At 45.5% G+C, this 23,906-nt stretch overlaps 1 non-coding gene and 3 pseudogenes across 1 annotated transcript; all 4 read right to left on the bottom strand.

Moving 5' to 3' along the window:
• Window positions 1-8,616: 8,616 nt before the first annotated feature.
• LOC128635479 (uncharacterized) lies at window positions 8,617-8,743 on the bottom strand (annotated as a pseudogene).
• A 4,851-nt stretch (window positions 8,744-13,594) lies between these two features.
• Window positions 13,595-13,702, bottom strand: LOC128635547 (uncharacterized; annotated as a pseudogene).
• A 4,190-nt stretch (window positions 13,703-17,892) lies between these two features.
• Window positions 17,893-18,007, bottom strand: LOC128635484 (U5 spliceosomal RNA). The gene has a single exon (XR_008398457.1). It is a non-coding gene; the product is annotated as a U5 spliceosomal RNA (small nuclear RNA).
• A 461-nt stretch (window positions 18,008-18,468) lies between these two features.
• On the bottom strand, window positions 18,469-18,644 carry LOC128635463 (uncharacterized; annotated as a pseudogene).
• Window positions 18,645-23,906: the final 5,262 nt, after the last annotated feature.

Raw genomic sequence — 23,906 nt, forward strand, 5'->3', positions numbered from 1 at the left:
AAAATGAAACTAATACATTGTATTTAATAGAGTGCTGCTGGCAGGACACATTTTTGAAGGCGAACCCGAAAGTTAGCATCACCCTGGTTCCGGGGGGGTGTTTTGCATTGGCTTTTGGTTTAATAAAGAAAATATGCTCTGTGACCAGCAAAAGTTTACTTATTTATTGTTCAAGATAATCTTCACAAATTAACACAATTTACTTGATGTTTGAAGCCTAAATACAATCAGCAATAGTAAAAGGCTAAATGTAGGCTATAAACAAACTACATCATGGTCGCATGACTTCAGAGCCACCACCACTAAGCCTCTGACAACTCATTCCATCTTTATTTAAATACCACTAAATTGGAAAATAGTATAAATTGATCACTGATGCCTTGTGGTGTTTGTTTTTGACACGAGACTATACTGTGTGTGTGTGTATCAGTGGTGACCTCTATAACCGGTGTTGTGAATAAAATCAACCTTTTTAGCCTAAGTCAAAAACTTCAGAGACAGAGAGTTTAGTAGATGTCAAAAAGTAAATAAACTTGATTGAAAACAAACAAAGTGTGACTGTCTGCAGAGAGTCCGAATTGTACATACACAAGCATGTCTTTTACATACCTCCCTGATGCAATAAAATTACTCCTAGGTGTGACATCCAACTTTTCTTTCTAGAATAGACCAATCACCATTGCCTTAACTAATTATTCACATCCATATGATACCTTATCTTTGTGGCACATGTCCTTTTAAAAGTTTTACCAGACCTGGGTTTTTTACTATGTCACGTACTTCACCCTATAGCCTCATCTTGGTACTTTTCCCTTGAACTCTTCTCTTCTTTTGTCACTGATTTGCAAGCTTAGGGGGCTTAGTTCAGAAACCCAGTTCTGGAATGTGTCTAATTTATTGCCACAGAGTGAAGCTGCGTTTAGACAAACACAAGTTCTTAATTTACTACCATAGAGTGAATTTGCTTTAGACAAACACAAAGCACAAAGTTAGTTATACATTTTGATTACACTTCATAGATATTTTCTATACCGGGTATGCTGTGACGCAACCCACCCCATTTTTCACATGACATAACTAAACACAGTAGATAAATGGTATGGCACCAGTTTAGGACACACTCAAAATCAGAAACGCCAAATAAGAAACACCATGGCAGGCGTCAATTTAAAAGTATTTTCCTACGTTATTTGTACATAATTCATTCTCCAATCCTTCTTTGTGAACTCATCTATAACCTTTTCAAAGAAGCTGTCCGATTTCTTCAGTTGGTGCAGCATCCGCTTTTCAATGGACATCAGAGCAAGGCAACTCAAGCGCTGTCGTCCAGTAGCATTGCGTTGGAAAGTCTTGATCCTTTTCAAAGCAGAACATGTTCTCTCTATTGATGCAGTAGTGGATGGCACTGTTCAAAACAGCTCACATAGTTTGTACAGTTTGGCCGTGCCACTACACAGGCCAGTGGAGCGCATGAACAATGTCAACTTGGAGACGTTTATCTTTGCAAGTTCAGGAGATGAATATAATACTTTCAGCTTGCGGCGCAAAAGGACATCATAGAAAAAACATGCATATGTTTCTTTCAAAGAGATGAATGCAGTGTCTGGAAAGGTCTTATCATACTCCACAAATTTAGAAAAGTCCAATTTTTCAAGGGAGGAAATCCTCTTCATATGTAAATCAATGGTGTCTAAAATTAAAAAGATGTTGATATTGTTCCTTTTTGTCAGCACCTTTGTTCCTCTTTGTAGAGTCAAGATGCTCCTTGTTGGTTTTGCAAGTGCTCAGCTGTTTTCTTCATTTCCCCCTGTATGAGGGGGGAAAAAACATCAGAAAAGCTCCAAAAGAATAATAAATTTGGGATCTTGAAAATCCCCAGCTGACCGAATGTATTTTTCATCCCAGTCCAATGTGTCGTTGTTGCACTATGTTGTCAAAGAGCTCTATCAAGGATTCGTGTTTCTCTTTGGCAGTGTTGAAAAAACGAGATGTATAGTTCTATCGTGTAGGTGCAGCTTTGGGAAATCGCCTCTTCATGATGTTATCCAAGGCCTGAGTGCACTTTGGAGGCTAGGTCGTTCAAATTGGGGGGGGGCACCTTGCACCTTTCAGAGTGCTGCAAGCTTGTGAAAGCACAAAATTGAGAACATGACCACAGCAATGCACAAAACTTGCACAGGGGCGTTGTTCCTGAACTTTTGCCTGCAAGCCATTTAGTTCACCGGATGTGACTTCTGCGCCATCATATGTTTGGCAGACAAGCTCGGAACTTCATCCCATCCCTGCTATGGCAGCAAAAATATGTTCTGCTAAGGCAACGGCTGATTGGTCAGTGCTCACATCAGAAACCCCACAAATCTTTCTTGTGTAAAGTATTGCCACAAAGGTGGTATCTTTGACTTCAGTTTTTATTTTGTTTACCAAAACATTTCCCACTGCTTCTAATTTTTTTCTACTTTTTCTGTTGAAAATTTCATGTGAAGAGCCTCACTGGAAATATATTTACTGAAAAAGTGATGCATCCATTACTTTTTTTTTCCCCCACTGTATATTCTAAGTGATCTATTAAATTTTTTTCAGTGTAATAATTTAATTCTTTCTATATTAAAAAGCATTGTTTTTCTTTGTCTCTTCCCTGGAAATATGCAAATGATAATCCACTGATTGATAGTCTATTGCCTTTATTTTGCACCTGGCATATATATATATGCATATAAGTATTCTTAACCTCTTATTGAAATAGCTAAGTGCCCCATTATTGCATCGTTGTTTTAACATATTGACCAACATATTGACGTGCTTTAGCCAGTTCGCAAAATGTGTGAACGGCTTTTGCAAAGACGTAAATACTGGCTCTCTTCTTCTCAGTGATAAGCAGGTGTCAGAAAAGGAAAGTTGTGCAGTGCCATATTGTGTACCTGGCTTCAGATGTTCCTTTGTGCCGACAGCCATCAGCCTGTACGACACTTAGCTACCCCCTCCCTTGACCTTACTTTTGACTACACTACAAATACACTGCTACACTGTTTTCATATGGGTACATTTGTAGTGCTACCATACAAGATCCATTAATTGAGTTCCAGAAGAAGCAAAGTGCGCAGAGTAGAGGTGTAAGTGCAGTTTTTTTTTTTTTTTAATGAGTTGGTTGTGTGTTCACGGAAGAGGTGGGTCTTTAGCTGTTTTTTGAAGATTTTGACAGATTCTGTGGTCCGGATTGAGGTTGGAAGTTCATTCCACCACTGAGGAACAGTTAGTTTGAAGGTTCTTGAAAGGGACCTTGAGCCATGCTGAGTAGGAGCTACTTCTGAACGTCGGTTGCTAATCGATTGCAGATTGCGTGAGGAAACGTAAGCTGTCAGGAGAGAGTTGAGGTAGGAGGGTGCTGTTCCAGACAAGGTCTTGTAGGTGAGAATCAAGACCTTTGAATTTGATGTGGCTGGCTACAGGAAGCCAGTGGAGGGAGATGAAGACGGGTGTGACTTGGGTTCTCTTGGGTTGGTTGAAGATGAGGCATGCTGTAGCATTCTGAATCATCTGAAGGGGTTTGGTGGAGCTGGCTGGGAGGCCCGAGAGTAGTGAGTTGCAGTAGTCCAGTTTTGAGATAACAAGAGCCTGGACTAGTCTGTGTAGCCTGTTCGGTGAGGTAGGATCTGATTTTCTTGATGTTGTACAGGATGAACATACAGGACTGTGCAGTTGTTGAGATGCAGTCTGTAAAGGTCAAGCCGTCATCAAGAATCACCCCAAGGTTCCTGGCCTTCCTGGTTGGCTTGAGTGTGGTTGAGGTGAGCTGTACAATGAGGTTGTGGTTGATTGAGGGACAGGCTGGGATGATGGGAAGCTCAGATTTTGCCAGGTTAAGCTTAAGGTGGTGTTCCCTCATCCAGACCGAGATGTCCGGCAGGCAAGCAGAGATGCGTGCAGAGACTGGATTGTCAGGCTGGAAGGACAAATAGATCTGGGTGTCATCAGAATAGCAATGATATGAGAAGCCATGAGACTCGATCACCTGCCCTAGAGAGGTAGTGTAGATGGAAAAGAGGAGAGGACCCAGAACCGACCCCTGTGGAACACCAGTTGTGAGTTGCTGAGTTGCTGAGTTTCAGAAATACCTCCCCTCCATGATACCTTGAAGGATCTGTCAGAGAGATAAGATTCCACCCAGCGCAGAACCGTTCCAGTGATGCCCAGGCTAGAGAGAGTTGACAGGAGGATCTGGTGGTTCACAGTGTCGAAAGCAGCAGAGAGGTCAAGTAGGATGAGGACAGATGATCTAGAGGTTGCTCTTGCTAGTCGTAAGGCTTCGTGGACCGAAAGAAGAGCAGTCTCCATGGAGTGATTGCTCTTGAAGTCAGACTGCTTGGCATCCAGGAGGTTGTTCTGTTTGAGAAAATTGGAGAGTTTATTAAAAACGGCTCTTTCAAGAGTTTTGGAAAGAAAAGGGAGGAGAGAAACAGGTCTGTAGTTGTCAACTACAGCAGGATTAAGTGATGGTTTTTTAAGCAGTGGGGAAATCCGGGCCTGCTTAAATGAGGTAGGGTATGTGCCAGTAGAGAGGGATGTGTTCAAGATGTGTGGGAGAGATGGACTGAAGAAGGTGAGAAGGGATAGGGTCAAGAATACAGGTTGTGGGACGGCTAGAGAGGAGGAGTTTAGAGACCTCAGTCTCTGAGAGGGGAGAGAAGGAAGTCAGTTGGGAGTTACATGAAGGAGGCGCCAGTCTATGCATGTCTGGGGTTGAGAACTGGTTCCTGATTGATGTAACCTTGTTGGAAAAGAAAATGTCAAAGTCATCTGCAGTGAGAGAGGTAGGGGGACAGAGAAAAGAGCAAAAGGTTTTGAAGAGAGTGCGGGTGTTGGGAGAACTGTCTATCTTCTCTTGGTAGTATGTGGCTTTAGCAATGGAGATGCTATTGGAAAAAGAGGAGAGAAGTGTTTGGTAATTGGTTAGGTCAGTTGGGTTGCTAGATTTACGCCATTTCCTTTCAGATGCTCTTAGTTTGGCCCGGGTGTTACGCAGAGCTTCTGAGAGCCAAGGGCTAGAGAGTGATGTGCGTGCAGGTCTGGAGGTTAGGGGACAAATGCTGTCAAGAGAAGATGTTAGGGTGGAACATAGCATGTCAGTTGCAGTGTTTAAGTCAAGTGAGGAGAGGTGGCTATCAGAGGGAAGTAAGGTTGTGACAACGGAGGAGAAATGTGAGGGGGAAAGGGAGCTAAGATTGTGACGAAAAGAGATGGAGAGTGGAGACAGTGAAGGGGGTGAGGGGAGAGAAATGGAGAACTGGATAAAGAAATGGTCAGAGGTGTGGAGAGGAGTAATGAGAAGACTGTGTGTGGTGCAATTACATGTGAGGATGAGGTTGAGCTGTTTGCCGGATTTATGGTGTGGTGAACTGCTTGAGGTCAAATGTGGGAAGGAGAGCAAGAAAGTCAGCTGCATGTGGCTTGTCTAGATGAATGTTGAAATCACCAAGGCCCAGAAGAGGCGTTCCATCTTCTGGGATGGTGGACAGTAGCGTGTCAAATTCATCGATGAACTTCCCCAGTTGACCTGGAGGATGGTAAACAAAGTGCATTTTGGCAGGGTCAGTGACTGTAACAGGAATTCAAAGGAAGTGCATGAGCAAGAGGGAGAAAGACAGGTAAATATCCATGTTTTGGAGAGAAGCAAACCTATACCACCCCCTCGTCTGTTGGGACGTGAGGTATGGGATAAGTTGGAGGCTAGGGCAGCGGGTGTGGCAGTGTTCTCAGTATGGATCCAGGTCTCAGTCAGAGCCAGCACACTGAGGTTGAAGTGGGTTACAAAGGCAGGAATGAAATCTGCCTTGATGACAGCAGATTGGCAGTTAGAGAAAGTCCTATAGAGAATGAGAGGGAATCTACAGAGGCCACATTCAGAGAGCGTAGGTTGTCCAAGTTGCGTACTTTTGTGGGAGTATGCCGCAGTCTGCGCCTGTGGCAAACACGAGCTCGGTCTTCACTTGACAAGTTCTGACGCTTCTGCCTCAGCGTTTCTTAATTATTAAATACTGCGGTGTTTCACAGCTGAGCACGCCTCTTTAATTAGCAAAACAAAGAGTAGTCACATGAACGAGCGACTCCCGACCGAAACCGAATATGAATATCATGTTTTGTTTACTCTCACAATCCCCCAAACACACACCCACCCAAAGTCTCCATAAAACAAAGGAGACAGCAGTGTTTCCCACAATAACCAAAAGTTGTCCACAATGTGAAAACAACTCAGAGTAAGCTGAACTAACCAACAAAATTACCAAGACAAAAAGTTCCAGTAAGAGAAAAAGCCCCTACTGACTTCAAGTCTGATAAACAGTCTGCGCACAAACAAATATAATATCCTCAACTTTTAAAGACTTGTAACAAATAATATAACAGTGTAGGACATAAAGCAGAGGAAAAAACACTATTAAAATTAAATAAAATACTTTTCAGTTCTTTTTATATCCAGTGTGTAGATCTCTTAGGTCTTGTGCTGCCTAACCAGAAGACATTTCAGTCTGTCTTCCTCTATGTTGCTGTCTTGCGTGGTTCTGTTTCCCCAGACTGTCAAGGTTGGGGTTCTTGACATAGTTTAATTATAAGACAGTTTTAATCATTTTCACATAACATCACATAACATAATACGTCAGCTTGTAATTTACAATAAGCTGGAAATAACGGTAGGACTGAGGCTACATATATCTGAGATCTAAATCTTCTATAACAGCACACTCTTGCAATAAAAACACATCTGACTTAAAAGATTTTAAAAGGGATAATACACTCTGTGCTCTCAGGGTGGACCTCACACTTCTTACATTGATAGTTGAGATTGTGAGGGTCATGAGCAGTATGGTTAAAAAGGTATAGAAGACCGTTAAATAAACATGCAGAGACAAAGTTAAAATCATATTAAAGGCATATTATTTCTTGTGACACTTGCTCTTCCTTTATCCCAGTTGCTCAGCCCTCAGTTCCTCAGTTTTTTCTCCTCTGTTGGTAATCGCAACGTGTTACCAACACGCAGGTCTTTTCTGCACCTGAGCATTTGGGAGTGGACTGTTTGGCCCACTCTCCCCAGATACTAAACTTGCCTCTGAAACTGTCGGCATGGAGGAAGCCGTCCTTTAATCCCCTTCCTCCGTTTCCTGTCCTTTCTTTTCCGGGGAGGGGGGGCTTCCTCCCTCTGGCTGTCTGACTCCGCCCCTAAGGCCGCCCCACTTACTCGTTTCTGCTCAAGCCCTGAGGCTGACGGGAGAGTTGACTTTCCCACCAAAACCACAGGGCCCGCCTCCTTCTCCATTGTTTGCTCCGTTTGTGGGGTGGCCATCTTGTTACCCTTGTTTGTTGGCAAAGCTTTTAGGGCAGTCTCTGTAGAGGTGGTTTGTCTCCCCACACAGATTGCACCATCTGCCAATGGTGCACTCATCAAAAACGTGACCAATTTCTCTACACTTCCCACATATTAATTCCTGGCATGCCTCGGCTAGATGTCCCATTCTCCCACATTTGCGGCAGAGTTTGAGCATTCCTTGATGGTGAATGTAGCCTCTGTTCTCTCCCAACACAATCATGGAAGGCAGATGTCTCAGGCTCTGGTAGCCCCCAGCATCTTCTCATTGTTTAATGGGAATCCACCACGAGCAATTCCAGTTACCGTCCTCATCCAACACTTTGACTGGTTGTCCGCGAACAGTGCAAAATCTACCCAGCCATACGCAAATGTCATCCCCAGTCACCGTTTCATTAAACATCCTAACAATCACCATTTTAAGTGAATTATCAAAGTTTCTCCACGGTGAACATGGAGATATGGGCCTTACAACCATCAAACCGTTGCCAGAAATCATTAAGCAGAGATGCAATCCGAAAGCTAACGTCGAAACCTTTATTCAGGGGCAGAGTCACCAGACAGTTCAGTTCGTCAGGTTTAAAACTAAGAGATTTTTGGATTAGCTTCCTGGAGAAATCGAGGCGTGACATCCCCAGGAGCTTTCCATCCACCTCTTTTAAATAAAAAGCGCACGCTGTGGTGCATCCTCATGACGGCACGAGCAGCTAACATTTTGGAGGCACCACTAGCCTATGAATAAATAAATAAATAAATAAATAAATAAACAAACTGTAATAAGTAAAACAAACACAAACCTAAACGAAATAAATATTTGAAAATGAAAAAAAGGAGAAAAGTTAAATAAATTAATGAATTCGTACTTACCTATTCGCAGATTCACTGGCTCGATGTTCCCTTCGCCTAGAGAAGCTGAAAAAAAACAGGGTCCGCACAAATTTTCTCTTTGGATAGTTGTGTCCAAAACCATGAAAAGGTTGAGGGCAATGACCACCAAAAGAGTCGATCGCTGTCTCTTCCAATTGAACTTAGCCAAAAGGCCGAGAAGCGATAACCCGTTATGGCCTCTGGCCTAACGAGCACCAGCTGGCAGAGCCTCCACTCCTGGACGACATGCCTGACCACGCGCTTGAAGACCTTGCGCAGAGAGGATTGAGCAACTAGGCACCACGCCCAACCGACCTTGCATCCCAAAGCCAAACTTCTTCCCTCTCTCATGTTAAACTGTAAAACAAATACAGCTTTGCCACAGCAAAGCTCACAAAAGTTGAACTCATCAACGTTCCTCTCCACGGAAATCTTTAGTAAAATCCGTTTAATATAAAGTCCTCGAATGGAGGACGTATCAGGTATTACACTGATAAGAACAGATTTTTCTTTCGAAAAAATTCACTTTTTTCTTTTTTCATATTCACAGTGTACACATTTTTTCCCTTCTCAGTTTAGACATTTTTTGATTAATAAATAAATAAACTTAGATAAAACATAAATTTTTCATTTTAAAACTGTTTAAAGAAAAAAATTGTGTATTTAAAAAAAAAAAAAAAAAAAAAAAAAAAACCAATAAAAGTGTCCATAAAATCATTTCGGTTTTAAATATAGTTAAATAGTTCAATTGATTAATACAAAAGCAAATACATTTCTGTATATAAAACAGACGAATTAAAAACCACTAAAGTGTCCTCTCTTTTTCAGGATCGGGTGTGAGTCCTTACCAAAGGAGCCCATCACACTGCTCTCCAGCCACGGCCAAGGCCCATCACTTCCAGTGCCCAGCGGAGATCCTCTACCCTCTGGTTCGCTGCTCCCGTAGCCTTTGCAGGTGAGGGCGCATCTACGAACGGCCAGGGTCGGTGGCGGCCGGGGCCCTTCTCTTGCAACCCCAGCCCCCCCCCTCCGAATGTTGCCGAGCGGTACCCCTGCAGCGTGGACTTCGCCATCTGCTCGCTCGCGTGGAGGGGCACCGTCATGCATTTCCCCACCAGCAGGTTTCTGGTGGTCCAGATGGCATCCTTCACGGCATTGAGGGTGAGCCAGAGCGTGGTGAAACTCTGCGCCGTTAGGCCCTTCGAGCCTGGGCCCACCCCGAGGATGGCGAGCTTGTAGTCTATCTGGACCCCACCTGCTGACAGGCACGGGAAATACAGGGGGCCGGTCGTGGTCCACTGGTCCCGCGCAGCGCCGCACTCCCATAAGGTGTCGCACAGTCTCCGGCGTGTTGCATCCGGGTCGTGGGCCGATGGGGTTGGAGCCCATGCCCCGGGAGTGCATGACCCCCCTGACCGGGAGAATCTCATGGGCCACCATCCATGACAAGTCCTTGTGCCTGTTCTGAAGAGCAGGGTGGGCGGCGTTCCTCCAAACTTGTTTGGCCTCACTTAGAGTGAGGCCTGGGACTGGACTCACAGGTTCCCGATCCTGAACAAGAGACATAAGAGACTTGTGGTTAGTTAAAATGGAGACATTCTCTCGTTCTAAAAGATTTTTCTTTAAAATTTTTTTAATAAAATCGTGTTCTTTGCTGACGCTAAAAGACACCAGTGTTTTAAGGTCTACTGGTAAAATCTTTAGGCTTCGTAGGTACGACCCCATCCATGGTTGTCTTATACAGTAATCCCACCCAGGCTATGAACCTATCAGGGAACCCCATTTTGTCCAATACCTGAATCAGGAACTGGTGCGAGACTCGGTCGAATGCTTTTTCAAAGTCTAGGTTCAGGACCGCTAGCCGGATGTTTCTGTCTCTCGCGTAACAGATGACGTCTCTGATCAGTACCAGGCTGTCGGTGATCTTCCTCCCTGGTACAGCACACGCTTGATCCGGGTGGATCACGTCCTCTAAGACGGTCGACATACGTACTGATAAAATCTTGCTAAAAAGTTTACAATCAAAGTTTAAAAGCGTGATGGGTCTCCAGTTCCTGAGGTCTGTCTTGTCACCTTTTTTGTATAGTAGTGACACTATCCCTGTTCTAAAGCTGTCTGGAAGTCTGTCCAAGGTCTCAAATTCTTTAAAAACAGTGAGTAAGTCGTGTGCTAAAACGTCCAAAAAAGTCAGATAAAATTCTAGGGGGAGTCCATCCATTCCTGGGGACTTCCCCCTTTTAAAACCTTTTAAAGAATTTTGTATTTCTAAAACCGTAAAATCCTGGGATAAAAGCACTGCTTCACTGTTGACCTTGTTGTCTAAAAAGGCTAAAACTTCCTCCAAGGTATCTTTATGTATATATTTTTCACTGTACAGATTGCCATAAAAATTTTCCACCCCACCTAAAATCTCATCTGTTGTTTTTAGTTCCCTCCCTCCATTTTTTATTGTGGAAATTACATTACCCCTTGAAACAATCTTTTTAAAAAAATACCTTGTACATTTTTTCTCCTTCTTCAACCTCTCTCTCTCTGCTTCTTAAAATGACCCCCTTATTTTGTATATCTGATAAAACACGCATTTCGTCTTTTACTTCTTTGATCTCATCTGTAAAATCAATCCCACAGTTACAAAGGTTAAAATATCTCTGCAGTCTTTTTTGCAGTCCCATCATGCATCTTTTTCCCCTGTTTTTCTTTTCTTTCCCTACCCTCTTAAAAAATTTCCCTGTCCGTTCTTTTACCATCTCCCACCACTGTGCTCGTGACTCATAAAAGTCCTGGAGGGTCTGCCATTGGCTGAACTGCTCCCTATACTCTCTGACTACTTCTTTATCTTCTAACACCGAGCAGTTCAGCCTCCAGAGCCCTCCTCCTACCGTCACACCAGTGGACAGTGAAAGGGTGCAGGACAGCATCATGTGATCTGAAAAGAAGAGAGGGGTCAGTGTAGCATCGGTCAGCGGGCAGTCCTTGTAAAAACATAGTCGATCCGAGAGGCTCTGGTGCCATCACCACTGAACCAGGTGAAGCCCTCCTCTTTGATGCAAAGCTTTGAAACAGTCGACTAGCTTAAAATCTTTTATTAATCCCTGGAGTAACACCGATGTTTTATCTACCGTGCACTCCCCGGCTACCCTTTTCCTATCTTTAACTGTTAGAATACAATTAAAATCCCCTGCTACAATTAAAGGAACCCTCCCTAGCATGTGGGACTGCAGGTCTTCTAAAAGTTCATACCGTTCATTTTTTTCCGTAAAACCATACACATTAAGAATAGTAAAATCCCTATCTAAAAAGGTCAGATTGACTAAAATTGCCCGGCCATCCCTCACCACTGTGCTGCCCTTCACCACAATATTGGGATTTTTTATTAAGATTGCGACCCCATCGCATTTATTAAAATTGGAACCACTCCACACGGAGGGTCCCGGGGTCCACAGGTCTTCCCATTTCCTGTAACTAGATAAAAAGGGCAAAGCACATTCTTGCAATAAAAACACATCTGACTTAAAAGATTTTAAAAGGGACAATACACTCTGTGCTCTCAGGGTGGACCTCACACTTCTCACATTGATGGTTGAGATAGTGAGGGGCATGAGCAGTATGGTTAAGAAGGTATAAAACAGTATTAAAAACATGCAGAGACGAGGTTAAAAACAAATTAAAGGCATATTGTCTCTTGTGACACTTGCTCTTCCTTTATCCCAGTGGGACTGGGTTCAGGAGGGCGAGTGTCTGCTGCCTTACGGGCCGCAGAGGCTTCCTCTCGCGGCTCCTTTGGCGACGATGGAGGAGATCCCGCAGGTCTTTTCTGCACCTGAGCATTTGGGAGGGGACTGTCTGGCCCGCTCTCCCCAGATACCACACTTAACTCTGAAACTGTCTCCATTGAGGAAGCCGTCCCTTCCTCCCCTTCCTCCATTTCCTGTCCTTTATTTTCCGGGGAGGGGGGGGCTTCCTCCCTCTGGTTGTCTGACTCCGCCCCTGAGGCCGCCCCACTTACCCGTATCTGCTCAGGCCCTGAGGCTAACGGGAGAGCTGGCTCTCCCGCCAAAACCACAGGGCCCGCCTCCTTCTCTGTTGTTTGCTCTGTTTGTTCGGTTTGTGGGGTGGCCATCTTGTTACTTTTCAACTTGTTGGCAAAGCTCTTAGGGCAATCTCTGTAGAGGTGGTTTGTCTCCCCACACAGATTGCACCGTCTGCCAATGGTGCACTCATCAAAAACGTGACCAATTTCTCTACATTTTCCGCATATTATTTCCTGGCACGCGTCGGCGAGATGTCCCATTCTCCCACACTTACAGCAGAGTTTGGGCATCCCTTGGTAATGTATGTAGCCTCTGTTCTCTCCCAACACAATCATGGAAGGCAGGTGTCTCAGGCCCTGGTAGCCCCCAGCGTCTTCCCATTGTTTAATGGGAATTCGCCAGGAACAATTCCAGATGCCGTCCTCATCCAACACTTTGACTGGTTGCCCGCGAACAGTGCAAAATCTACCCAGCCATACGCAAATGTCATCCCCAGTCACCGTTTCATTAAACATCCTAACAATCACCGTTTTAAGTGAATTGTCAGAGAGTTTCTCCACGGTGAACATGGAGAAATGGGCCTTACAACCATCAAACCGTTGCCAGAAATCATTAAGCAGAGATGCAGTCCGGAAACTTACGTCAAAACCTTTGTTCAGGGGCAGAGTCACGAGACAGTTCAGTTCTTCGGGTTTAAAGCTAAGTGATTTTTGAATTAGCTTCCTGGAGAAGTCAAGGCGTGACATCCCCAGGAGCTTCCCATCTACTTCTTTAAATAAAAAGCGCACGCTGTGGTGCCTCCTCATGCCGGCACGAGCAGCCGACATTTTGGAGGCACCACTAGCCTATAAATAAATAAATAAATAAATAAACTATAATAAATAAGTAAAACAAATACAGAACTAAACAAAATAAATATTTTGAAAACGAAAAAAGGGAAATAAATAAATAAATTTATGAATTTGTACTTACCTACACGCAGATTCACGGGCACGATGTTCCATTTGCCAACAGAAGCTGAAAGTCACAGGGTCCGCACAAATTTTCTCTCTGAACGGTTTTGCCCAAAACCACGAAAAGGTTGAGAGCAATGGCCGCCAAAGAGTCGATCGCTGTCTCCTCCAATTGATCTTAGCCAAAAGGCCGAGAAGCGATAACCCGTTATGGCCTCTGGCCTAACGAGCACCAGCTGGCAGAGCCTCCACTCCTGGACGACATGCCTGACCACGCGCTTGAAGACCTTGCGCAGAGAGGATTGAGCAACTAGGCACCACGCCCAACCGACCTTGCATCCCAAAGCCAAACTTCTTCCCTCTCTTACGTTAAACTGTGAAACAAATACAGCTTTGCCTCAGCAAAGCTCACAAAAATAAGTTGAACTCGTCAACGTTCCTCTCCACGGAAATCTTTAGTAAAAGATTTATGCGTGAATGAAGAGAAACCCGAGCTATACAGGAAGTCAGTCCAGGCCTCCGAAACTCCATCGGAGGCCTAGAAATCCGGTCTAGGGTAGGTTGGCTTGCGCCGGCCCCTTACACCTGCACAGCCTTGATAGCTACAGATGTAGGATTGGTCTAGAGCTGGATGTGGGCTGTGGTTTGTATTAAAACCTAACAGGTCCCCTCCCTTTTCCAATTAAGTACATCTGAAACCTTTATGACTGACACCTGCAGCATGGACTTCGCCATCTGCTCGCTCGCGTGGAGGGGCACCGTCACGCGTTTCCCCACCAGCAGGTTTCTGGTGGTCCAGATGGCATCCTTCACGGCGTTGAGGGTGAGCCAGAGCGTGGTGAACCTCTGCGCCGTTAGGCCCTTCGAGCCTGGGCCCACCCCGAGGATGGCGAGCTTGTAGTCCATCTGGACCCCACCTGCCGCCAGGCACGGGAAATACAGGGGGCCGGTCGTGGTCCACTGGTCCCGCGCGGCGCCGCACTCCCATAAGAGGTGTCGCACGGTCTCCGGCGCGTTGCATCCGGGTCGTGGGCAGATGGGGTTGGAGCCCATGCCCCGGGAGTGCATGACCGCCCTGACCGGGAGAATCTCATGGGCCACCATCCATGACAGGTCCTTGTGCCTGTTCTGAAGAGCAGGGTGGGCGGCGTTCCTCCAAACTTGTTTGGCCTCACTTAGAGCGAGGCCGGGGACTGGACTCACAGGTTCCCGATCCTGAACGAGAGAGAGAAGAGACCTGTGGTTAGTTAAAACGGAGACGACCTCTCCTTCGAAAACATTTTTCTTTAAAAACTTCTTGATAAAATCATGTTCTTTTGTCAGATTAAAAGACACAGGCATTTTGAGGTCTACAGGTAAAATCTTTATGCTTCGTAGGTACGACCCCATCCAGAAACGGGTCATGGCCGCTGTCTTGCTCTCTCTGGACGGGGCCACGGCGTACGCGATGTGGAGGGCGGTGAAACGGCTGCCTAAAAACAGGTGGGGGTCCGGGAGGCCTTTCCCGCCGTTTTCCGGTCTCTTCTTCACGACCTCCCTCTTCACTCTCTCCCACTTGGACCCCCAGATGAAGTAAAACACCGCCCTCTCCAGCTCTAAAAGAAAGTGTCGTGGGGGACTAAAAACAGAACACACCAGTAACATCAAAGGTAAAATTACTGCTTTAAAAATTAAAACTTTACCTTCCAACGTCATCTGTCTTAGTCCCCAAAAGCCCAGTTTCTGCCTGACTTTCCCTAACAAGTCGGCCCAGTTTCCCCGTCCTCCACCCTCTTTGTCAAATTTGACTCCTAAAATCCGTAAGTCGTTTTTAAAAACCAATTCCAGTCCGCCTGTGTCCACGTCACCCCACGGCCCGAAGAGCTGGGCCTCGGACTTGCTCCTGTTCAGCTTGGCGCCCGAGGCCCGACCGTACCAGTCAGTCAGGTCCATTGCTCTTCGCATGGATAAAACGTCTGTGGCTAAAAGGGTTACGTCGTCCATATATAAAACGCACGTCGCGGTCAGTCCACCCGTCCCAGGCACTTCAAGTCCTTTGATCCATTTATCCCTTCTCAAGATCTGTGCCAGTGGCTCGATGCAAGCCACATACAGGAGGGGAGATAAAGGATACCCCTGACGGACGCCACTGCGGATATTCACCGCTTTGGACACGTGCCCGTTAACCACCATTCTACTGACTATGCCCTTATATAGTAATCCCACCCAGGCTATGAACCTATCAGGGAACCCCATTTTGTCCAATACCTGTAGCAGGAACTGGTGCGAGACTCGGTCGAATGCTTTTTCGAAGTCTAGGTTCAGGACTGCTAGCCGGATGTTTCTGTCTCTCGCGTAACAGATGACGTCTCTGATCAGTACCAGGCTGTCGGTGATCTTCCTCCCTGGCACAGCGCATGCTTGATCTGGGTGGATCACGTCCTCTAAAACGGTTGACATACGTGCTGATAAAATCTTGCTAAAAAGTTTACAATCAAAGTTTAAAAGCGTGATCGGTCTCCAGTTCCTTAGGTCCGTCTTGTCGCCTTTCTTGTGAAGAAGCGACACTATCCCTGTTCTAAAGCTGTCTGGGAGTCTGTCCAAGGTCTCAAATTCGTTAAAAACAGTGAATAAGTCATGTGCTAAAATGTCCCAGAATGTCAGATAAAATTCCAGGGGGAGTCCATCCATTCCTGGGGACTTCCCCTTTTTAAAACCTTTTAAAGAATTTTGCATTTCTAAAAGCGTGAAATCCTGGGATAAAAGCACTGTTTCACTGTTTACCTTGTTGTCTAAAAAGGCTAAAACTTCCTCCAGGGTATCTTTGTGTACAGATTTTTCCTTATACAGGTCGGTATAAAATTCTTCCACCCCACCTAAAATCTCCTCTGTTGACTTTAACTCCCTCCCTCCATCTTTTATTGCGGTGATTATACCTCCCCTTGAAACAATCTTTTTAAAAAAATATCTTGTACACTTTTCCCCTTCTTCAATCTCCCTCTCTCTGCTTCTTAAAATGACCCCCTTGCTTTGTATATCCGATAAAACACGCATTTCTTCTTTTACTGCTTTGATCTCGTCTGTAAAATCCATACCACAGTTAAAAAGGTTAAAATATCTCTGCAGTCGTTTTTGCAGTCCCATCATGCATCTTTTTTCCCTGTTTTTCTTTTCTTTCCCTACCTTCTTAAAAAATCTTTTTGTCCGTTCCTTTATCATCTCCCACCACTGTGCTCGTGACTCATAAAAGTCCTGGAGGGTCTGCCATTGGCTGAACTGCTCCCTATACTCTCTGACTACTTCTTTATCTTCTAACACCGAGCAGTTCAGCCTCCAGAGCCCTCCTCCTACCGTCACACCAGTGGACAGTGAAAGGGTGCAGGACAGCATCATGTGGTCAGAAAAGAAGAGAGGGGTCAGTGTAGCATCGGTCGGCGGGCAGTCCCGTGTAAAAACATAGTCGATCCAAGAGGCTCTGGTGCCATCACCACTGAACCAGGTGAAGCCCTCCTCTCTTTGATGCAATGCTTTAAAACAGTCGACTAGTTTAAAATCTTTGACTAATCCCTGGAGTAAAACCGATGTTTTATCGACTGCGCACTCCCCTGTTACCCTTTTCCTATCTTTAGCTGTTAAAATACAATTAAAATCCCCTGCTACGATTAAAGGAGCCCTCCCTAGCATGTGGGACTGCAGGTCTTCTAAAAGTTCATACCGTTCATTTTTTTCCGTAAAACCATACACATGGTTTTAGTAAAATCCCTATCTAAAAAGGTCAGATTGGCTAAAATTGCCCGGCCATCCCTCACCACTGTACTGCCCTTCACCAAAATATTGGGATTTTTTATTAAAATAGCGACACCATCACATTTATTAAAATTGGAACCACTCCACACGGAGGGTCCCAGGGTCCACATGTTTTCCCATTTCCTATAATTACATAAAAAGGGCAAAGCACACTCTTGTAATAAAATCACATCTGACTTAAAAGTTTTTAAACGGGATAGAAAAGTTTTTAAAGGGGCAGAGTCACGAGACAGTTCAGTTCATCAGGCTTAAAGCTAAGCGATTTTTGGATTAGCTTCCTGGAGAAGTCAAGGCGTGACCTCCCCAGGAGCTTCCCATCCACTTCTTTAAATAAAAAGCGCACGCTGTGGTGCCTCCTCATGCCGGCACGAGCAGCCGACATTTTGGAGGCACCACTAGCCAATAAGTAAATAAATAAATAAATAAATAAGCTCTAATAAATAAGTAAAACAAACACAAAACTAAACGAAATAAATATTTTCAAAACGAAAAAAAAGGAAGAAGAAATAAATAAATAAATTTGTACTTACCTCCACGCAGATTCCCGGGCACGATGTTCCATTCGCCAACAGAAGCTGAAAAGTCGCAGGGTCTGCACAAATTTCCTCTCTGAACGGTTTTGCCCAAAACCACAAAAAGGTTGAGCGCAATGGCCGCCAAAGAGTCGATCGCAGTCTCGTCCACTTGATCTTAGCCAAAAGGCCGAGAAGCGATAACCCGTTATGGCCTCTGGCCTAACGAGCACCAGCTGGCAGAGCCTCCACTCCTGGACGACATGCCTGACCACGCGCTTGAAGACCTTGCGCAGAGAGGATTGAGCAACTAGGCACCACGCCCAACCGACCTTGCATCCCAAAGCCAAACTTCTTCCCTCTCTTACGTTAAACTGTGAAACAAATACAGCTTTGCCTCAGCAAAGCTCACAAAAATAAGTTGAACTCGTCAACGTTCCTCTCCACGGAAATCTTTAGTAAAAGGCGAAAGATTTATGCGTGAATGAAGAGAAACCCGAGCTATACAGGAAGTCAGTCCAGGCCTCCGAAACTCCATCGGAGGCCTAGAAATCCGGTCTAGGGTAGGTTGGCTTGCGCCGGCCCCTTACACCTGCACAGCCTTGATAGCTACAGATGTAGGATTGGTCTAGAGCTGGATGTGGGCTGTGGTTTGTATTAAAACCTAATAGGTCCCCTCCCTTTTCCAATTAAGTACATCTGAAACCTTTACGACTGACACCTGTTCCATTTTGTACAATTAAATACAAGAAGTTATTATTTTATTTTTTTATTTATTTATTTTTTTTTAAGTACCATATGTCACTTTGTTTTTTTTCCTACTTTTTTTTTTCCCCCCAATCGTTTAACATGAATACGTATTCATTCATTCATTCATTCATTCATTCATTCATTCATTTATTTATTTATTTATTTCCTTCCTCCCTTCCTTCCTTCCTTCCTTCTTCTTTCATTTGACCCCTTTGAAAAGGTGCACCGTTCCTGGAGGTACTGCAATACCAGGTCGATGCGTGGAGCGGACGGAGCAAGCCCCTCTTCCAGCTCCTCGCTCTAAAAATCCGTTTAATATAAAGTCCTCGAATGGAGGACGTATCAGGTATTAAACTGATAAGAACAGATTTTTCTTTCGAAAAAATTTTATTGTCACTTTTTCCTTTTTTCCATATTCACAGTGTACAGTTTTTTCTTTTCTTTTCCTTCTCAGTTTACAAGACAATTTGTTTTAAATAAATAAATAATTAAACTTAGATAAAACAATTTCTTATTTTAAAAACTGTTTAAAGGAAAAAAATATAAATACATAAATTGTGTGTGTAAAAAACCATGAATAAAAGTGTCCATAAAATCGTTTCGTGTTTAAATATAGTTAAATAAAACAATTGATTTAAAAAAAAGCACATACATATCTTTATATAAAACACACAAAATAAAAAACCACTCAAGCCTCCTCTCTTTTCCAAGATCGGGTGTGAGTCCTTACCAAGGGAGCCCATCTCACTGCTCTCCAGCACACGGCCAAGGCCCGTCACTTCCGGTGCCCAGAGGAGATCCTCTACCCTCCGGCTCGCTGCTCCCGTAGCCTTTGCAGGTGAGGGCGCATCTACGAGCGGCCAGGGTCGGTGGCGGCCGGGACCTTTCTCGTGCAACCCCGGCCCCCTCCTCCGAATGTCGCCGCGCGGTACCCCTGCAGCGTGGACTTCGCCATCTGCTCGCTCGCATGGAGGGGCACCGTCACGCGTTTCCCCACCAGCAGGTTTCTGGTGGTCCAGATGGCATCCTTCACGGCGTTGAGGGTGAGCCAGAGCGTGGTGAACCTCTGCGCCGTTAGGCCCTTCGAGCCTGGGCCCACCCCGAGGATGGCGAGCTTGTAGTCCATCTGGACCCCACCTGCCGACAGGCACGGGAAATACAGGGGGCCGGTCGTGGTCCACTGGTCCCGCGCGGCGCCGCACTCCCATAAGAGGTGTCGCACGGTCTCCGGCGCGTTGCATCCGGGTCGTGGGCAGATGGGGTTGGAGCCCATGCCCCGGGAGTGCATGACCGCCCTGACCGGGAGAATCTCATGGGCCACCATCCATGACAGGTCCTTGTGCCTGTTCTGAAGAGCAGGGTGGGCGGCGTTCCTCCAAACTTGTTTGGCCTCACTTAGAGCGAGTTTTTCTTTAAAAATTTCTTGATAAAATCATGCTCTTTTGTCAGATTAAAAGACACAGGCGTTTTGAGATCTATTGGTAAAATCTTAAGGCTTCGTAGGTACGACCCCATCCAGAAACGGGTCATGGCCGCTGTCTTGCTCTCTCTGGACGGGGCCACGGCGTATGCGATGTGGAGGGCGGTGAAACGGCTGCCTAAAAACAGGTGGGGGTCCGGGAGGCCTTTCCCGCCTTTTTCCGGTCTCTTCTTCACGACCTCCCTCTTCACTCTCTCCCACTTGGACCCCCAGACGAAGTAAAACACCGCCCTCTCCAGATCTAAGAGAAAATTACGTGGGGGACTAAAAACAGAACACACGAGCAACATTAAAGGTAAAATCACTGCTTTAAAAATTAAAACTTTACCTTCAAAAGTCATCTGTCTTAGTCCCCAAAAGCCCAGTTTTTGCCTGACTTTCCCTAACAAGTCGGCCCAGTTTGCCCGTCCTCCACCCTCTTTGTCAAATTTGACTCCTAAAATCCGTAAGTCGTTTTTAAAAACCAATTCCAGTCCGCCTATGTCCACGTCACCCCACGGCCCGAAGAGCTGGGCCTCGGACTTGCTCCTGTTGAGCTTGGCACCCGAGGCCCGACCGTACCAGTCAGTCAGGTCCATTGCTCTTCGCATGGATAAAAAGTCTGTGGCTAAAAGGGTTACGTCGTCCATATATAAAACGCATGTTGCGGTCAGTCCACCCGTCCCAGGCACTTCGAGTCCTTTGACCCATTTATCCCTTCTCAAGATCTGTGCCAGTGGCTCTATGCAAGCCACATACAGGAGGGGAGATAAAGGACACCCCTGACGGACGCCACTGCGGATATTCACCGCCTTGGACACGTGCCCGTTAACCAACATTCTACTTACTATGCCCTTGTACAGTAATCCCACCCAGGCTATGAACCTATCAGGGAACCCCATTTTGTCCAGTACCTGAAACAGGAACTGATGCGAGACTCGGTCAAATGCTTTTTCAAAATCTAGGTTCAGGACCGCTAGACGGATGTTTCTGTCTCTCGCGTAACAGATGACGTCTCTGATCAGTACCAGGCTGTCGGTGATCTTCCTCCCTGGCACAGCACACGCTTGATCCGGGTGGATCACGTCCTCTAAGACGGTCGACATACGTGCTGATAAAATCTTGCTAAAAAGTTTACAATCAAAGTTTAAAAGCGTGATCGGTCTCCAGTTCCTTAGGTCCGTCTTGTCGCCTTTCTTGTGAAGAAGCGACACTATCCCTGTTCTAAAGCTGTCTGGGAGTCTGTCCAAGGTCTCAAATTCGTTAAAAACAGTGAATAAGTCATGTGCTAAAATGTCCCAGAAAGTCAGATAAAATTCCAGGGGGAGTCCATCCATTCCTGGGGACTTCCCCTTTTTAAAACCTTTTAAAGAATTTTGCATTTCTAAAAGCGTGAAATCCTGGGATAAAAGCACTGTTTCACTGTTTACCTTGTTGTCTAAAAAGGCTAAAACTTCCTCCAGGGTATCTTTGTGTACAGATTTTTCCTTATACAGGTCGGTATAAAATTCTTCCACCCCACCTAAAATCTCCTCTGTTGACTTTAACTCCCTCCCTCCATCTTTTATTGCGGTGATTATACCTCCCCTTGAAACAATCTTTTTAAAAAAAATATCTTGTACACTTTTCCCCTTCTTCAATCTCCCTCTCTCTGCTTCTTAAAATGACCCCCCTGCTTTGTATATCCGATAAAACACGCATTTCTTCTTTTACTGCTTTGATCTCGTCTGTAAAATCCATACCACAGTTAAAAAGGTTAAAATATCTCTGCAGTCGTTTTTGCAGTCCCATCATGCATCTTTTTTCCCTGTTTTTCTTTTCTTTTCCTACCTTCTTAAAAAATCTTTTTGTCCTTTCCTTTATCATCTCCCACCACTGTGCTCGTGACTCATAAAAGTCCTGGAGGGTCTGCCATTGGCTGAACTGCTCCCTGTACTCTCTGACTACTTCCTCGTCTTCTAACACTGAGCAGTTCAGCCTCCACAGCCCTCCTCCTACCGTCACACCAGTGGACAGTGAAAGGGTGCAGGACAGCATCATGTGGTCTGAAAAGAAGAGAGGGGTCAGTGTAGCATCGGTCGGCGGGCAGTCCCGTGTAAAAACATAGTCGATCCGAGAGGCTCTGGTGCCATCACCACTGAACCAGGTGAAGCCCTCCTCTCTTTGATGCAACGCTTTAAAACAGTCGACTAGTTTAAAATCTTTGACTAATCCTTGGAGTAAAACCGATGTTTTGTCTACTACGCACTCCCCTGCTACCCTTTTCCTATCTTTAGCTGTTAAAATACAATTAAAATCCCCTGCTACGATTAAAGGAACCCTCCCTAGCATGTGGGACTGCAGGTCTTCTAAAAGTTCATACCTTTCATTTTTTTCTGTAAAACCATATACATTAAGAATAGTAAAATCCCTATCTAAAAAGGTCAGATTAGCTAAGAGTGCCCGTCCATCTCTCACCACTGTGCTGCCCTTCACCACGATGTTGGGATTATTTATTAAGATTGCGACCCCATCGCATTTATTAAAATTGGAACCACTCCACACGGAGGGTCCCGGTGTCCACATGTCTTCCCATTTCCTGTAACTAGATAAAAAGGGCAAAGCACATTCTTGCAATAAAAACACATCTGACTTAAAAGATTTTAAAAGGGATAATACACTCTGTGCTCTCAGGGTGGACCTCACACTTCTCACATTGATGGTTGAGATAGTGAGGGTCATGAGCAGTATGGTAAAAAAAGGTATGAAACAGTGTTAAAACCATGCAGAGACAACGTTAAAAACAAATTAAAGACATATGATTTCTTGTGACACTTGCTCTTCCTTTATCCCAGTGGGACTGGGTATAGGAGGGCAAGTGTCTGCTGCCTCACGGGCCGCGGAGGCAACCTCTCGCGGCTCCTTTGGCGAAGATGTTCTTAGCTGGGGGTGCAAGAAAGCAACCTCATTGGGGGGCTCTGAGGGCCACAAGCGGTTCAGGTCTTCCGAGGAAGAACTGTCCCGCCTATGCTCTGCCCTCAGTTTCTTCTCCTCTGTTACTAACAGAGGAGATCCCGCAGGTCTTTTCTGCACCTGAGCATTTGGGAGGGGACTGTCTGGCCCACTCTCCCCAGATACCACACTTAACTCTGAAACTGTCTCCATTGAGGAAGCCGTCCCTTCCTCCCCTTCCTCCATTTCCTGTCTTTTATTTTCCGGGGAGGGGGGGGCTTCCTCCCTCTGCTTGTCTGACTCCGCCCCTGAGGCCGCCCCACTTACCCGTATCTGTTCAGGCCCTGAGGCTGACGGGAGAGCTGGCTCTCCCGCCAAAACCACAGGGCCCGCCTCCTTCTCCGTTGTTTGCTCGGTTTGTCGCGTTTGTGGGGCGGCCATCTTGTTGCTTTTCAATTTGTTGGCAAAGCTCTTTGGGCAATCTCTGTAGAGGTGGTTTGTCTCCCCACACAGATTGCACCGTCTGCCAATGGTGCACTCATCAAAAACGTGACCAATTTCTCTACATTTTCCACAAATGATTTCCTGGCACGCCTCGGCTAGATGTCCCATCCTCCCACACTTACGGCAGAGTTTGGGCATCCCCTGGTAATGGATGTAGCCTCTGTTCTCTCCCAACACAATCATGGAAGGCAGATGTCTCAGGCCCTGGTAGCCCCCAGCGTCTTCCCATTGTTTAATGGGAATTCGCCAGGAACAATTCCAGATGCCGTCCTCATCCAACACTTTGACTGGTTGTCCGCGAACAGTGCAAAATCTACCCAGCCATACACATATGTCATCCCCAGTCACCGTTTCATTAAACATCCTAACAATCACCGTTTTTAGTGAATTATCAGAGAGTTTCTCCACGGTGAACATGGAGAAATGGGCCTTACAACCATCAAACCGTTGCCAGAAATCATTAAGCACAGATGCAGTCCTAAAACTAACATCAAAACCTTTGTTCAGGGGCAGAGTCACGAGACAGTTCAGTTCGTCAGGTTTGAAACCAAGAGATTTCTGGATTAGCTTCCTGGAGAAATCAAGGCGTGACATCCCCAGGAGCTTTCCATCCACCTCTTTAAACAAAAAGCGCACGCTGTGGTGCCTCCTCATGCCGGCACGAGCAGCCGACATTTTGGAGGCACCACTAGCCTATAAATAAATAAATAAATAAATAAATTAAGTAAAACAGACACAAGACTAAACGAAATAAATATT

Source organism: Ictalurus punctatus, chromosome 19 (assembly GCF_001660625.3).
Source record: "Ictalurus punctatus breed USDA103 chromosome 19, Coco_2.0, whole genome shotgun sequence".
NCBI classification, from domain to species: domain Eukaryota; kingdom Metazoa; phylum Chordata; class Actinopteri; order Siluriformes; family Ictaluridae; genus Ictalurus; species Ictalurus punctatus.